This window comes from Cydia strobilella, chromosome 22, assembly GCF_947568885.1.
Source record: "Cydia strobilella chromosome 22, ilCydStro3.1, whole genome shotgun sequence".
Lineage (NCBI taxonomy): Eukaryota > Metazoa > Arthropoda > Insecta > Lepidoptera > Tortricidae > Cydia > Cydia strobilella.
Window position 1 is genome coordinate 8,181,240 of NC_086062.1, and position 17,441 is coordinate 8,198,680.

At 39.2% G+C, this 17,441-nt stretch overlaps 1 protein-coding gene across 5 annotated transcripts in view; it reads right to left on the reverse strand.

Annotated features, from left to right (window-relative positions):
• The window catches only part of LOC134751389 (plasma membrane calcium-transporting ATPase 2), a 194,388-nt gene that overhangs the window by 112,697 nt on the left and 64,250 nt on the right, over window positions 1-17,441 (reverse strand). The window contains exon 1 of one of the 5 annotated variants that reach the window (XM_063686760.1): window positions 8,229-8,391. The exons of the other annotated variants lie outside the window; for them this stretch is intronic. The gene's annotated coding sequence lies outside the window, so the exon portion shown is untranslated. Of the gene's footprint in view, window positions 1-8,228; window positions 8,392-17,441 lie in introns of those variants that run through there. 5 annotated transcript variants of the gene reach the window in all.

The following is a 17,441-nucleotide window of genomic DNA, read 5'->3' on the forward strand; positions in this document are numbered from 1 at the left end:
GGAAAGTTTCATAGCTCTCTGCTGCTTGACCTTAATCAGTCTGTTAATTGTGGTTGGTGCAACTGGCCCTTAATCGCGTATTTAAGTTTTAAAATGTATAATGGGAAGCAATGTATATAAATTAAGATCCTATGTTACCATATGTTCATAGTGAATAAACGATTTCATTCATTCATTCATTCAAAATCTACCTCCGACGTTTCGAGGACGACGTTGTCCCCGTGGTCTCGGAGAAGACTGGCTAAAGTGGATATCAACATCTAGTCACGCGAGTTTTTAAAATTACAATTTAATAATGTGTAGAAATCGAGAAAGTTTTAATCAGTATTTATGAATATGCCGCAAAATACGTACATTTACATTTTATTAAATTATTCTGATGTAAGATTTCCTGTGCAGGACCTGTGACTTCTTCAATTATACTCGTAATAATAATGGCAACCATTCAAAGAATTTAACAGAAAATCTCTTATGGGTTCTGTTCCCTGCATTTTCTTCTCAACGCAACTTTTTTTATCTTATAGATTCTACGTCTAACTTATCACTTATTTTATCTAGATTTTATTTATTCGTATGACAAAATAACTTTTTCTCGGCTTTCCTTTTCTGTAAACATAATTTGATTTGCTAAACGTCAGGCTATTATATAAGCAAATACGCGATTTTATACAATTCACGTGTGTCAACCCTAAAAAAGCGGGTTCCACATTTAATTTGTTAGTTTGGGCATTTATTTATCATCCTGGCCTTAGTTTCTGTCGGTAAGAATTTATGTAACTGTTAATTAAACGTTTGAATTCCACGTTGCATTTGTATTTTATTGTTGATTTAAACATACGTAAGGAGTGGTTCAGTAAAAAAGTAGCAATGAATTATCTGGTATATTTTTTTATCTTGTGCTAATTATGAAGCAGATTATTTTTTTAGTAATACTATAAAATAAACCGGCGTCTTTAGCAATCCGGGCTGACGCCCTGAACCCCTAGGCCACCCCCCCCCCCCCACCCCCACGGCGGAACCGTCCGTATTGGAGGTGCAAGCACGTACTGCTTACCCTTAGAGTAAGGGCTTTTAAGATCGGAGGCAATATAAGAAATACTTAAAATATTACTTACTTTGGGCACTACACTAAATCGATCAATTTCACAGTCTAATTTCGAAAGTTAAGCTCTTATGGTTAGTATTTAAACTTTAGATGACCCAAAACTGCATAAACTAATCTTTTAACCTTTCGTATGTTTGTGGTTTGTGTCGTATAAAGCCGAAAAAATCGTTATCGGAAAAAAAAAGTTAAAATATGACTGATAAATTCGGATTCGTAAACACAAGCGAAAGGTTAATCGTGTTTGGAATTTACACTAAATCGGCAAACAAACACTTGATTTTCTAAAGCTGGATACATAACGTTTGTCTATTTCAAAATTGTCCGTTACACAAATACGGAGGCTGTATGGTATGACAGGCGACTGCCAGAAATACCAGACAGATACTAACTCATTCAAGAGTAGGAAGCTAAAGAAATTAAACAACTTTATCTTGATGTTAGTAAAATAGATAAAGATATGTAACACAGAATCCTGACGACCTTCACGTAGATATATTTACTGAAATAAAGATAGTATTATCTTTTACACCAGTAAATAAAGGAGTTAAGTATATTTTGCTGGTTAAATAAGAAAGGCCGTGTGTGAGACCTGAACAAGTTAAATAACGGTGTAACTCATAATTTTAAACTAACACGGGACTTAATCCGTCCCGATAAGTCCCGAAAAACTTAAGTTACGTAAGTTTTTTTACGCGATTAAGTCCCGCGTTAGTTTAAAATTATGAGTGAAAATCGCGTTAGTTTAAATCAATATAACGGTGTAACTGGTGTAGCTGCATTGCATTAGTACTGAATGACGGCGTGTCAAAAATATTTATTATCTAATAGCTGTACAAAAAGAGATAAATCTATACGTAAAACAAATACAAATATAGGCAGCAGGCAAGTATGGCAAATACTTTTGATGTCATATTGTACATGAATTGTTTTTTTTCGGTGACCGAAAATCGCATAAATACCTACTCGTATTAGTTATATATTGTGTAAAAGACTCGATCTTCTCTTTACTAAACTGTTTAGTGTGCCCTACAGGGTGTTATGTAAACAATTCTAACATGCAATTAAGATTATGAGTATGGCGAACTGTAGATATATCTATGAGCTTATTTCTATTTATTCAATAGAATTGTATTTATTAAATTCGCTACTACGAATATTGATGCTGACTGGACACCACTAAAAAAATGGTGAAATGAATCACTTTGCGGAAATGTCTGCTGGTGATGACGACATGTCGCGACATCACGCTATTAATTATGTTTTTATTACTATTGCGGAGTAAGCTCTATTTGCATTTACGAGTATGTGTCATACATGTGTTATGTTCATAAATGTAGTCATCCGACATAACTTTGTATGCTATTCTGATATGGAAAAAATACTGTAGGTACTTAATTAATTTATAATTTCGATAGAATCTAGTCATAGTTATAGGTAATACTTGTTATTTCTATGCCTATTCAGGCAGGATGTGCTGATCAAAAATTGTTTTATTAATACATCTTTATTGTACCGCATTCAAGAAATAAATAAATGATGGATTATGAAAAATAAATTTTACCCAAATTTTACACAAAAGCTGTTAGATCATGCCTCCTTTACGCTCAATAGCATTAATGATTGTAGTAAAAAAGAAAAAAAGAGGGTAAAAGGTTATATTCATCTTGTTGAACAATGCCAATTAGTTAGGGGTTAGGTAGGGCCGTTGGTGCTTTGTTCATAATTAAGTATGCTTCGATACAAATGCGAAGCTTCGCAACGTAGGTATCTATATACGCCCCAAGCAGCACAACGGTTCTGTGTAACTGCATTTTTACAGTACACCATGGACCTATTATTAGCAACTTTAAATTGCTGTATATCTGATACGGAAATCAGCACTATATCCTGCTATAATGCTGATATATCTCTAATTTGGGCACAAATTATGTAGCTAAATGCTGTACAATTGAGTTGTTATTGCACTATATTAGCATTAATAAAGGTAACAGCTACCCCAAGTGTTGAACATTGCCTGAATAACAAGGTACGTGGTCATAATTATAGCTAATATGCAGCCATATTCATACTCATCCGCAAAATTGGACATATTAAATGCTTTAAAGAATCTAAATGTCAATTATCAGTTAACTTGTGGTATACAAAAACGCGTTTTAATTTTTACTCAGTACGACTTGTGGGCCAAGTTAACCACGGAGTGGGAGCCCCACGAGTCTAACTGGGGATCCGGCAGACCTCATCGGCGATGGCGGGATAACTTGGACTTCTTTTTGAGAGGCTGGCCAGATATAGCACTAAACAGAGACGAGTGGAAAAAGAGGGTCGCCCCTCTTTTGGGTGCCTATGCCTAGCAGTGGGACACAGTGGGCTCTGAATAAATGAATGAACGAGAGCCTCATTGAAGTGCAAGTCGTATTGTGCGTGCAAATGAAGTTGCCATTTTGTAAATAATAAATAAGTAATAAAATTCAGATGGTAAGCAACTTTGGGTTATTTCCATCACGTGTTGAATTTTAGCGGGAATGTAACTTTACTGTGGAATACGTGGAATACCATACATATTTAGGTCTAAATTTCCACGCGCTCTCATAATATCTACAGATCAGATTGATCAGTGGTCGGCGATTTGGTTGCCAATAGGGGTAAACGACAATGTTTTTTTTTACCTTTTTATATGGTATTTCAACAGGTCGTACTACAAAAAAAATAGGTAGCGTTTTTGTGAATAATTGAATCAATATTGCGGGTTTCCTGGCGTATCCAATAATCCATTTGCATTAGATCCCGTGGCATGGCAACCGAATCGTCGATCACCGGAAACGGAAATGACAAATACGTTAATGCGTGTACCCTGTATTACAAATATTGCTAAAATAGACATTATACTACATAATTTTATGTATGCCAGTCATCCCCATCAAGTTGAGCCAAATAGTCAATTTAGTCCAATAAATGCGACCTAAATCGTTACATAAGCAACAGTCAAAAACGCGGAGCGGCATGTTTTTGAAAAGCAACGTCTGTGGGATTGAAAAGTTTTGACAGTACAGTCAAAACTTGAAACCGAAATAGACGAGAACTCAATCAAGTACAGTTGGCTAAATCTGGGGTAACGATTTCGTATATTCATAAGAGCTGGCATCGAATGTACGAGAACATAGACGTACGAGTCATAGAGATAATTTATCCTGTGAACGACCCAGTGACGCTATAGGACATCGGGGGCCTAGCTAATAAGATGGGAATCGTTTATGGACAAATGCTAATTAAAAACTAGAAATGTACAGGGATGACAGATGTGACCTGTACTGGCATTATCGTTGTAAAGTTTGAATTGGTCAAAATGGTATTGCAGTATAGACACGGACATCGAAAACATTAAACTATGGTATATCGATTCAAGAGTTGAGTCGTGAATGGCGTTGCGGCCACAGCAGCTCATGACGACTACAGAAGCCGTTGGCATTCACAATGATTCACAAATGTATTTGATAGTTTTGCGTACGACGGTATAAAGCGAGTATCGGAAATGATTCACATAATATGCCGTAACGGAACCGGGTATTGTGATGACTTCATTGTTGCCGCGTGTGTGATTTAAAAATATTCACTCCCGGGCTATTCCGATCGCGTGTGGCCGTGTATTCTAATCTACTTGTATGATTAGTTGTGGCATAAGTTGAGACGAGATTTCAGACGGTCCAGCATTATTTGATCTCCAAATTAACAATAAACAATAGTCGTACAATTATCCGACTACTTAATTTACCGACATAGCTAGCGGTAGTTGTGGAAATCCTCCATTAACGTAAAATTTTCTGAAAGTATATATAGTGCTATATATTTAAAAGGAAATTTATAACGGAACTGTCACTATTCCTGCTGTATAGTCAGTTCAGACTTATTTATCATCTTCTATGTACGATTCACATGAACTGAAGGCCTAGCCATTAAGTGACTGTAAATTATTCTTCAGACATATGTACACTGGTTATTCGTGAAACTCGACGGGAACAACACGGAATACGAATTAAAGCCGCGGGTTAAATATAAACGCGTCGGGGAGTGCGCTAAACGGTTGTGGAATGACAGATTTGATATAGCTGCGTTTCGTTCCCGAGGGCTTGCCCTTGTCCCATTCACTTGGGGTCGGCGCAGCATGTCTTTTTCTTCCATACATCTCTGTCACCCGTCATCTCATCATTCACTTGCGTTAGTTTCATATCATCTTTCACACAGTCCATCCACCTTTTCCTCGGTTTTCCTCTCCTCGTGCTTCCCTCCATATTCATTCTTAATACCTTTCTTGTCACATGACTTTCATCCCTCCGCATCACATGCCCGTACCATGCTAGGCGATTTGCCCTTACTTTTTCTGTTATGGGTGCAACTTTCAGGCTTCCTCTTATATACTCATTCCTTATCCTATCCATTCTCGTCACGCCACACATCCACCTTAACATTCTCATCTCCGCTACATGCAATCTCTTTTCATCCCTCACCTTTAGGGCCCAACACTCTGATCCATACATGACGACAGGTCTTATGATCGTTTTATAAATTTTACCCTTCAACCGAAGGGGCATACGGGCGTCACAAATGGTTCCCGTAACCTGTCGCCATTTCATCCATCCTGTGCTAATCCGGTTTTTCACGTCACGGTCAATATCGCCATCGCACTGTAGGAGCGAACCGAGGTACTTGAAGTCGGAGCAGACCGGCAATGTAACGCTATCGAGTTCTATGGCAGCAAAACTGGAGAGACCGCCAAAATCGCAGAACATGTGTTCTGTTTTAGATCTGCTGATCTTTAGGCCAACATTCTCCAATTTTTGCCGCCATTTCTCAAGTCTGCTCTGCACCTCTAGTTCGTTTTCACCTACAAGCACAATGTCATCAGCAAACAGCATACACCAAGGTGCCTCCTCCTGTATGTCCGACGACAGAGCGTCCATAACTAGCAGGAAGAGGTAAGGGCTTAAAGTCGATCCCTGGTGCAAGCCTACTGTGACACTGAACCTGTCGGTGGTGCCAGCGGCTGACCGGACGCGTGTACAACATCGGTTGTACATTGACCGGATTAGCTCCACATACTTCCCAGGCACGCATTTCTCTTTCAGAGCCCACCACAAAACCTCTCGGGGTACTCGATCGTATGCTTTTTCGAGGTCAACAAACACCATATGCAGGTTCTTTTTGGCATGTCTGTATTTTTCGCACATTTGGCGAAGTGCAAAAATGGCGTCTGTTGTACCTCTCCCCGGCATAAACCCGAACTGGTTTTGTGTTATATCACTCTCATCTCTCAGGCGTCTCTCTATCACTTTTTCCCATATTTTCATGCTATGTGACATGAGCTTTATTCCTCTATAGTTGTTGCATTCCTGTACATCCCCTTTGTTTTTAAAAATGGGCACCAGCAAACTGTCACACCATTCGTCGGGGATATTGTAACCAATAAACGCTTTTTCATTTTTCATTTTCATTTTTATCTTTGTCAATAATTCAATTAAGTAGAAGAATACAGCGAATCAGAGGGCCTACCGCGAACATCGACATTCGCAAATTTCGGGCATCTTTTTCTTTTACTCTAATAAAGGCGTAATAAGAGTGACAGAGTCATGAAAAGAGAGTTGCACGAAATTTACGAACTACGATTTCGTGGTTGTAGCCCAGGCCAGATAAAAACAGTCGAAGCTTCTATAAATTATATCCTTGCGAGGCTTAGTTAAGTAGTATTAAAATTCGATATACTTGTCTGCACAATGAACGCGACAAGATCGATTAAACGTACTGGGCAGTTTTTTTATTGTCGAATTTTCTCGGCATATTTCGATATAATTTGGTGGATAGATAAAGTTCCCCATTCTGTACCATATAAGCGCAAAACGTAAGGTATTTTCGTAATTGAAGAGCAAAGCAAGTACATTTTTTTGGGGACAAGTTTTGATTTTATATTTTTTTCCGCCGAGAATTGCAGAATTGAGTTTGAAGAGCTCTACTAACGGAAAAAATCGACAACTAAATAAAAATCGGCCCATTTACGGACCATTGCAATGAAACAAGGATAGTGGAGACTTCATGATTTTTACAATAATTTTCATCATGACAAACATGATAGTTTTACAGCTACCCAACTGTACAAGGCTGCCAAAGACTGATGTCATTCGGGGCGCCATTAGCAGTCGATACTCGAATGCATAATGAAGATGACCTAACATTCTACAATGCCATACTAAGCCTTTCACGTCAAGAATTGTGAATAGGTACGGAAAACGATGTTTTGTTTTATTCACGTCAAGTTTGTGATATTTTACGGTAATAGGGAAGTGATCAAAATGATAGAAAGGTGATACGCACATCGTCTACATATTTCACAGATGTCAACTGACAAGTAAGGTTTCCCATAGCTGCCAAGGTGGCGCCACTGCCATACAAAAGGCCAGCAGCCAATTTTAAGTGACCGGACTGTCTCATTATACTACTTGAGAATCTGAATAATTCTATCAATTTTAGAATAGCAGCGTTACTTATCGATCTAGGAGCGTCGGCTAACACTTGAGACGAGCTATCCGCAGTTGAAATCCCCAGTTTTCGTAACCGGAAAGAGCCACAAATGTTGGGCAATTTTATGGGAGACTTGAAGAGCCTCAATTAATTGTATGTCTAAAGAGCCGCACGGTCGGCCGATCCCTGGACATATCTCGGTTACAAATCGAAAAAGGAAATCGGTAAAGCCTGCCGGCGAGCCAGCGCCAGGCGCCGATAAAGCGTAAAACCTAAGCGTAACATTATCTAGCCGAACAATCCGTTCGCGAGCTCGCTTTTCCCAGTTTTCCCCCGTGGGGTAGAAACGGACGGATCGGCTAACCCTGTGTCAATAGCTTTTAGGGCAAACAATATGTATTCGATTACTCTCTGACCTTCTCGGGGAATAGATACGATCGATGGAGACGAATTTGTGTGAGTCACATCTCTGTATATAATTGTATGTCTGGACCGGGCGACAGTCAGACGAGTATGGAAATATAATGACGTTGGGCATTTTTACAAGGGGATCGCGGAATGAGGTTAAGTGGGTGCTGCCCGTATGTGACAGATTTTAGGGAATCCTCGGACGTACCTGGAGTTGTCACAAGAATAACAAGGCGTGGTAGAGCACAGGACGGAAAACACGAAGAGATGTTCTTGAAGCTTATCGCCATATCACTTCACGGTTACACATAATTGTCCTCCGGTTCTTCACGCATCGCTAAAAGCGATTTCGGGCATGAATTTGGTCACCTAATTTATCAGGCACTTGACTCATAATTGGTTGTGAATTTTCGCGGGGCACACATTATATGAAATAGTAACTGAGACACGTGCTCTCGCAGAGAGGGACGGATTCACTGAACGTCCTTGGAGAAGGGGCGCGCGGGGCGCTTGCGGCACACGTTTCAATCATCCCCGGGTGTGAGTGAGAGGTCGTTATCGGTGTGGCGTGGGAGCGAGCGAGAGGCGGAATGCCGTGCTATTGACCGGCTGGTAGACCACGCCCACCCGGGCGAAACACTGGCGCTGATGCTCCAAGTGAAAATCGAACGTCAGCCCGGGCAGACGGATGGTTCAGGCTCTACCAAGGTTACTTACGAGGGCTACTCCATGCCGGCAAGATATTACTCCCCCATATCCCTAAGTAGTTTAGTACTGCAATATGAGTAGAACTCGAAGTTGGCACGCGTACAATATACAGCTTGCCAGCGATAATCGATATGAGGAATTGAAAGAATAGCCAACACTTTACAGTTTTAATTAAAAGGCAAAAATGAGTTCGTGTGCTCAATCTTTTTTGGATAGTAACTGTATAGGATCCATAAGCAAGCTTATGCATACGGTGCACTGAAAAGGTTACGTAAGAACGTACACACACACGTACATTGCAATTACGTAACCTGCCTCACCGCTATGTACTCGGGTAAGCCCGTTACCACTACGCTATATTGTTATTTTGACTAACCTATTACCGTAAAACAAATTGGTGAACAGTATTGAGGACATAAATGGACCTGACAGATAGGAACTTACAATGGAATGTCAAGGTTGAAAAATAGATTCTTGTCTAGAATATATGAGGTCGGGAGAATATATTAGAGTTGGAAGATATCTGAAGGATTTTCATGCATTGACGTCGTGTTCGACCTATTATTACCCACCTAAGTTACAATAATTACGAAGTAAGAAGTTTAAAGGTAACTTTCAAAGTTACATTTTATTTTAAGATTTACCATTTTTCAGACAATAAAACTTTAAGTATAAAACACAATTAAAATGTGGTATGGATTTGTTAATTGGGACGCCAACTTAATTATTTCGGTAACAACTTCTATTTTTTTCATGGTTTGTTTGTTTGTGTTTTGTTGTATAGTTACACGAAAACTAGTTACTTAGATCCCTAATTTTAGACAGAGACATGCAAACACATTTCTCTCTGCAACTGACTAATTTAAATTCCTTAAAAAATAAAAATAAACCTAACAGTTTTGAATGAAATAAGTCTAGTAAAAAAACCTAAACCACGCTGCGCTCAAAAACCGGCATCGCTGACGTAGCCGAGAAAACCGCTAGGCTCAAATGGGACTGGGCCGGTCACGTCTACCGCATGCATCCAGCAGAGAGGTGGGCTAGCTTAGCCACCAAGTGGATGCCGGTAGAGGGGCGTGGACGGGGCAGGCCCAAACGGAGATGGCGGGATGACCTGGACAGCTTCCTGAACAACTGGCCGGAGGAAACACCAAATCGGGAGTCGTGGAAATCAAGGGGAGAGGCCTTTGCCCAGCAGTGGGACACTTACATACGCTATAAAAATAAAAAATAAACCTATTGCCATATTAGGGTTTAGTAAACGATTAATTGATGAACTCATACTCGTATTAGGGATTCTTAGTTGCTGTAAACTGACACCGATAGACAGAGCCACCCTTTAAACTAGAGATGCACCGGATATTCGGTTACTATCCGGTATCCGGCCTAACCAGCCCTTATTTTAATATCCGGCCGGATACAGGTTAGTGGCCTAGTATCCGGCCGGATACCGGAAAGTAACTTTGCTTGATTTGGGAGTAAGCAAATTGGATTTAAGAAACAGTCACGGTCATAATCGTACTCGTTTAATTTTTTAAACAATTTAAACATTCCACTCACTTGCACGCGAACTCATTTCAAACCTAGAAATGAATCCGCGCGAACGTTCACTACGAAACAGGTCAAAATCTGCACAATGCGCACTGAAACACCGAAATGTAGGTATAGTTCCGCCGGACGAATATTCGGCGGCCGGATAACGAATGCTCCGTAATCCGGTATCCGGCCAAACAATTATCCGTTGCATCTCTATAGCCTAGTCGGTACTGCCTACGAAGTAGGAGGTCCCAGGTACAAATCCTGGTCAGGGCATTTAAGCCAATTTGTGTGTTCATTAGAAATATTTGTTCCTGAGTTATGGATGTTTTTTATGTATTTTGTATGTACATTGTACAGATGGCACCCAGAACACAAGCCTTATTGAGCTTACTATTGGACTAGGTCGATTTGGATAAAATTGAAGAAAACACTAGACCTACTCATAGTGTTGTGTTCCTGCCGGTGAGTAAGGTTGCCAGAGCTCAACGAGGGTGCGGAGTTAAGGTCGGCAACGCGCATGTAACTCCTCTGGAGTTGCAGGCGTACATAAGCTACGGAGACTGCTTAACATCAGGCGGGCCCTATGCTTGTTTGCCATGGGCGTAGTATAAAAAAAGATTGTCCTATAATAATTATATATTTATTTTAATTAATTAAAAACATTTTAAGTGAACATTGTTCATGATAATCCACTCCTAGTTATGTAATAGCAGTGGCGTGCACAACTTTTATATTTTACCACGCGATGTTTTAAAGGACGGAGTTCTTTAACAAGCTTTAGTTGACTTAGAGTTTGTGAGATCGTGTTAAATCCTCCGATAAAGGATCTATCCTTTACCCCCATCTTTAACCCCATATCTATACATTTTTTTAGGGTTTCGTACCCAAAGGGTAAAAACGGGACCCTATTACTAAGACTCCGCTGTCCGTCTGTCTGTCTGTCGCCAGGCTGTATCTCATGAACCGTGATAGCTAGACAGTTAAAATTTTCACAGATGATGTATTTCTGTTGCCGCTATAACAACAAATACTAAAAAGTACGGAACCCTCGGTGCGCGAGTCCGACTCGCACTTGGCCGGTTTTTTTTTCACGATTTCGGGGTTGGTCCCATAGTAAAAGTTAGTATAATCCCAAAACTTCCCTGGCAACGGGAATGCACTTTTTTTTAGCCACCTTGTATAAATTTTTTGAGGAAAAATCCTATGGGGAATTTTGTGGGATCAGACAATCTGACAAAAATCAACCTATATTTATAGTCCCTCAATAAGCGTCCTGCTATGGGATCTTAACAATTATTGACGATACAAGAAAATTAACATAGAAAACTTTAGGCCTTTTTGTAAAATTATATTTTGTACAATCAAAATTTCGACCAAATGAACATCGGTCAAAGGTCAAATTAGTGGCACTTTGATAAAAACACATGTTTTTAGGGTTCCGTACGCAAAGGGTAAAAACGGGATCCTATTACTAAGACTTCACCGTCTGTCTGCCTGTCAGTCTGTCTGTTACCAGGCTGTATTTCATGAACCGTGATAGCTAGACAGTTGAAATTTTCACAGATGATGTATTTCTGTTGTAGTAACAACAAATACTAAAAACAGAATAAAATAAATATTTAAGTGGGGCTCCTATACAACAAACGTGATTTTTTGGCGCTTTTTGCGTAATGGTACAGAACCCTTCATGCGCGAGTCAGACTCGCACTTGGCCGGTTTTTTTCTTGTCATATAATGAATCCTAGCCTGAATCATTCACTAGTTAGCGAGTTTTAACATTTCATTAGGTTTAGCTCTCCAGTTAAGCTACAAAGTAGAAGAATAAAACAAGAAAATTTTCCTCTGGTGTTGCGGGTGTCCATGGGCGGCGGTAATCGCTTACCATCAGGTGATCCGTCTGCTCGTTTACCTCCTATTTCATAAAAAAAGAGTTTACAACTTCATGAATTTTCATTTTCACTATAAAGGTGTTATATAATTAAAAGTTTAAAGCCATCTTAAATCATATTACATGGGATTAAGTCTCAAAATGGTAAAGCCCATGATATCACATAGGACCGTTTGAATAGTTTTCAAATTTCGCTGCACGAATAGTTCAGGTCAAGGTGGGCCCACCCCGAGTTTATGGGGCCGGGCCTTGTAGTTCCGGGCATTAAAGGCTAACAAAATGGCATCTTATTACATTGTAATAAGGCGCAATTTACAGCGGTTTTAGGCACCTTATTTAAGACAAATAAATTGTAAGTTGGTATTTGACATCCAGAGGTTGTTTGGAAGAGACCAGTTCTTTCCGGTAAAACTGCCCGTTTTTTGGAGATTTGAAGGGTACGTACAGTCGAGAACAGAAATCGATACAGTTATTTTTGGACATGGCATGAAAAGTTATTTCTGAAATATTTTTCTCACTGCACCCATCGTTTGAGAATTTATGTTTTGCCCTATGGTTGACTGGTAGCGAATGCCTTAAGGGATTAAGTCCGCCATTTGTACTTATTTTTATTGCGCAGAAAGTTGAAGTGTAAAAAAAAGCAAAATTCTAATGCAACTTCCGTAGATATGAACCAGCTGAAGCATCCAAGTTTCAAATTATAATGTCCATAATCAATATAGTAAAAAAAAAGAGTAACAGAATACTGCTACAGTAAGAAGTTAATCGGCTTGGCATATATTGATTACCTATCCGGTTTGCCCTACTTCAAGAAAACACAACATAGCAAAGCAATTAAGAGCACTGTGAGTGTCGAGAGAAAACGAGCGAAATGGATTTTATAATAGGCTTGTTAACGTTACCAAATTAACATTATAAGTAACGTTAGGTAACGGTAATATCATAAAAATACCTAAAATACCGGTAGTAAATTGTAACGTTCCTTGATAACGTAACATTATTATAACTTTACCTGGTTAACGTTAATTTTATCGGTAATTTTACTTTTTATTGCAGGGCTTGTTAAAGTTACCACATTCACATTATAATTAACTTAACGTTACCAAAGTCACACTACAAGTAATGCAAATAAATAAGCTATTATACTGTAGTCCACTTATCCATTTTTAATAGCTCAGTTTAATGCCTCATTCGGGGAATTAAATCTCGATTACTAACGATGGCATCTATCACTGAATCAAACAATAAATAAGCTGCTATTAACGTTACGTAATAACGTTAAAAATGATTTAACTATACCTTTGACTCTACGTTAGCTAAATGCACAGCTGGTAACATTACCATTTTTTTACCGGTAAAGAGTACATGGTTTAATGTCAATTACAGCTAAAGCTGCTTTGCTGGGCTCGGTCGGTAGATAGTGACTGCCTTGAAAGCTGTAGGTCCTTAGTTCGTTATGAACGCTAGGCACGAAAAATTTTGTACAATTACCCGCCATTTCTTTATCGCACGCGCGTAATTATATTGCTGACGCGCCCATGTGCCGGCGGTTAATGCCACTGTGCAATATAATTGAGGAGTGTCTTTTCAAAAGGGCTTATTTTTGTATGGCGTGTTCATAGAGAAATAAGCCCTTTTGAAAATACTCCTCAATTATTCGCGTGCGATAGAGATAGAAAATGGTGGGTCAATGTACAAAATAATTCGTGCCTAGCGTCCATAACTAACTCCGCTGCGCCCATACTTTAGCGACGAACGAGTTTTTCACTCGAAAGCATTGGCAGTGTGAACAGTCGACTCACAATAAGCGATCAACAATTATTATATTCATGATAATCCACATCTTACTTTCACAAGAGCTACATATCTATCTCTCCTCGATTTTCGCTGCCGTTCGGACAGTTTGTTATCTAAGATGCGTTTCTATGTGTGAACGGCACGTCTGCACACTAGGCATGCGTCATTGTGTGAGTATGCTTAAAAACAGTACTGAGCGGTCGGCAAAAGGTCGTCAATCTGGTGTCGCGCGGGGCGAGGTAATTCGAATCGGGGCGGGGCGGTGCGTGGCCGTTCTGTATGATAATACTATTACTTATTCTATGGTTATACCTAAGGAAAGCGTGCCATGCCAACCAAGACCCCTTGCCGCTGTCTGTCTGCCTGTCCATGTGTCCGCGGGTTGTATTTTATTTCATGAACCGTATCAGGTCAGGCACACTCATTCTATTTTAGGTTTTATATGTTGTATCAGGTCACTAAAGGTTATATCTGATGACCAGTACGCATATAATTTGTAATTATTTTATTTAAGTAACACGAACTGTGCCTTAACACTAATTGCGATATTGTAATAAGCCAACTCAGTACACCAACAATCTTGTTTGCACACCCGTACGTTATCCAAATACTCCAAGATCAATACATATAAACCTCAATAACGCTGCAACAATAACCGACCCTACTACGTGGATAATAGAATTCAAATTCGTGTAGTCATGATACAGGTGCGGCGATCGTATATTTACTTGGGATCCATAATAAACCTTATATTCGTATGACGTCTGCGTATGTTTCTCATCGCGCGAGCGCTCAGAGAGATAAAGATACACGAATTTTGTATTTTAGAGACCATCAACGTGCCACTGCTAAATAATTGATATTTAAAAAACCGGCCAAATGCGAGTCGGACTCGCCCACCGAGGGTTCCTTATTTTTTAGTATTTGTTGTTATAGCGGCAACAGAAATACATCATCTGTGAAAATTTCAACTGTCTAGCTATCACGGTTCATGAGCAACATCAAAACTAGTTTGATGTATAATATTCTCTTCGGTTACCGCGATAGTTACTCATGACTTTGTAATTTTTTCCTCAGTCACCCGTTGACCAAAGTTGAACGCTGTAAAGGGTTCGAAACGTCGGGATGTATTATAAATTCAATATACGCGATATAATCCGTTTTCATAGTTTTATTTCAGGATATTCAAATAATATTTTTTCGAAAGTAAGGATTAATAACATCTCCGTACATAAGCCCCGCAACTCGTATAGGAATCGTATTCAAGCATGACAGCATAAAAGGGAGCGCTCTTAGAGAGCTTCTTGAGCTTGACACGTCAAAGTATCCAAATATTGGAGCCGAGTGCCGGAGTGCAGATATTGTGTCAGCTGAAGGATAGAATTAGGACAAAATTCGGCCTCATCGTTTATATAAAAACAGGGATTCGGGTTTTCGATTGTTTCCTGCTCTCATTCTCTCGACTATTTCCAAATCGATGATATCATTTTGGTGACTCGCTAATACGAGACGATTTTGTATTTTTTTATAAATATAATAATTGTTTGTTGTTTAAAAGAAAACGTTAATGCAAAAATAAAATGACTTAATATACTCACTTATTGCGTGTAATATCTCTGGTGTTGCAGGCGTCCATAGGCTGTAACTGCTTACCATCAGGCGGGCCGTATGCTTGATTGCCGCCGACGTGGTATAAAAAAAAACTTAATTCAATAATTTAATAATTCATAGAAAATAATTTAATTTGTTCTTAGAGTATAAAATTACTTGATGACGAGCTGATTTTCTGAAAAGGTCATTCGACATCCGATATCGGATCGGACAGTGAGAAAACGCTCTGTATCCCCATGTAACTTTTTACTTCATTTACTAAGGTTCCATTTTTTTTTGTTTGTGGAGTTTGTTCCCGTTTGCAAAACTACGTCCAGTCACAGGGCGGACACGTCACATCAAATATCACGATAATACTATTACCTATTCTGTGGTCCAGTTAACCCTAGCAACTCTAAACCACGCCTAATGCAAATACGTTATCAGGACTCATTATAGTTTATAGGACTCATTTAGTGAAACCGACTAGAAGCGCATTCCGGCCCAGTGGCTCGTAATCGTAAACAAATAGTCTAGTCACTTCGGTTTATAGTTAACATATGACACGTAAGGCTGCTGTCACACGGGATGACGACGGCAGTTTTAAAGGTGAGTTTTGTGGGATCAGGATTCCGAGAAGGGTAGGTTAGTTGAATAATAATATTATGTAATAGTCATCTAACATCCCTAATGGACCACACAAGCTTCACGGAGCTTACCGTTTATTATTTGTTTTTAACATGAAATAGTTGTCCTATAATGAAAGAAAAACCGGCCAAGTGCGAGTCGCGCACGAGGGGTTCCGTACCATTACGCATAAACGGCAATAAAATCATGTTTGTTGTATGGGAGCCCCACTTAATTTTCGCGGTTATAGCTCTGGTGACAGACAGACAGGCAGACGGACAGTGGAGTCTTAGTAATAGAGTCCCGTTTTTACCCTTTGGGTACGGAACCCTAAAAGTGACTATAGCCTCCAGTGCCTAGGGCTGAGGTTGACCTTGGTTAGGGTTGAGGACGTTGAGGTGTACCTTCTACATTCGCGGCAGAGGCCATTACCACTAGGCCGTCCAATCAGCCCCTGATTATGTCGTCATTACATGATCATGATTTGATTTGTTTCATGTCAATACAATGCCCTTTGAATGGCAGCAAAAGTTCTTTACTATGGTTTTCCGTATAGAAATCTACAAATTGCTTAACGTATAGAACATATTCCCCTTTTGATGTCAACGACAGACACAATGTGACGTGTACTACATAATATACGTCCCAACGTAAGCCATCGACGTCATAGGCAAACCCATGACACGTTACAAAACTTGGCACACGGCAAACACGACCGCCATTTCGGTAACTTGGATAAATTAGGGTGCTATTTCGAATGGCCCATTATATGCCAAATACGTACTGCATTCTTTATTATCTATGTTAAGAAATGCGACGCGTATATTTGGCAAGTGACTGGTGTTACGCAACCAGTTATGTGTAAGGGTAAATTCAGAACATTGCTAGATAGTAGCATAATTATCTAAAATATCTCTATCTCTAAAGAATTTTAGTAAGTATTTGTCTGTTGCTTGTATTTTCTTTTAGTTTTTTTGTGTTTTAGACATTTCGAGACTGTATACATCTCTAATAAAGATCTAATATTTCATTGTTTTCATATTTAGTAATTGTATTTTGCAATTTTGGTTATTTTTAGTGTTTGTAAAAAATTTACATGTAAAAGTGATGTGGCCTATTTGCTTAATAAATATTTGATGTTTGATATCTTATGGATTTATTTTGGCAGCGTAAGTTTAGGAAGTGAGTACGGTATTATATAATGAGGTACTGTCACTGTAGACTTATTTCGAGAACTTTAGTACGAATAGAATTTTGCTGATGTCCTAAAAA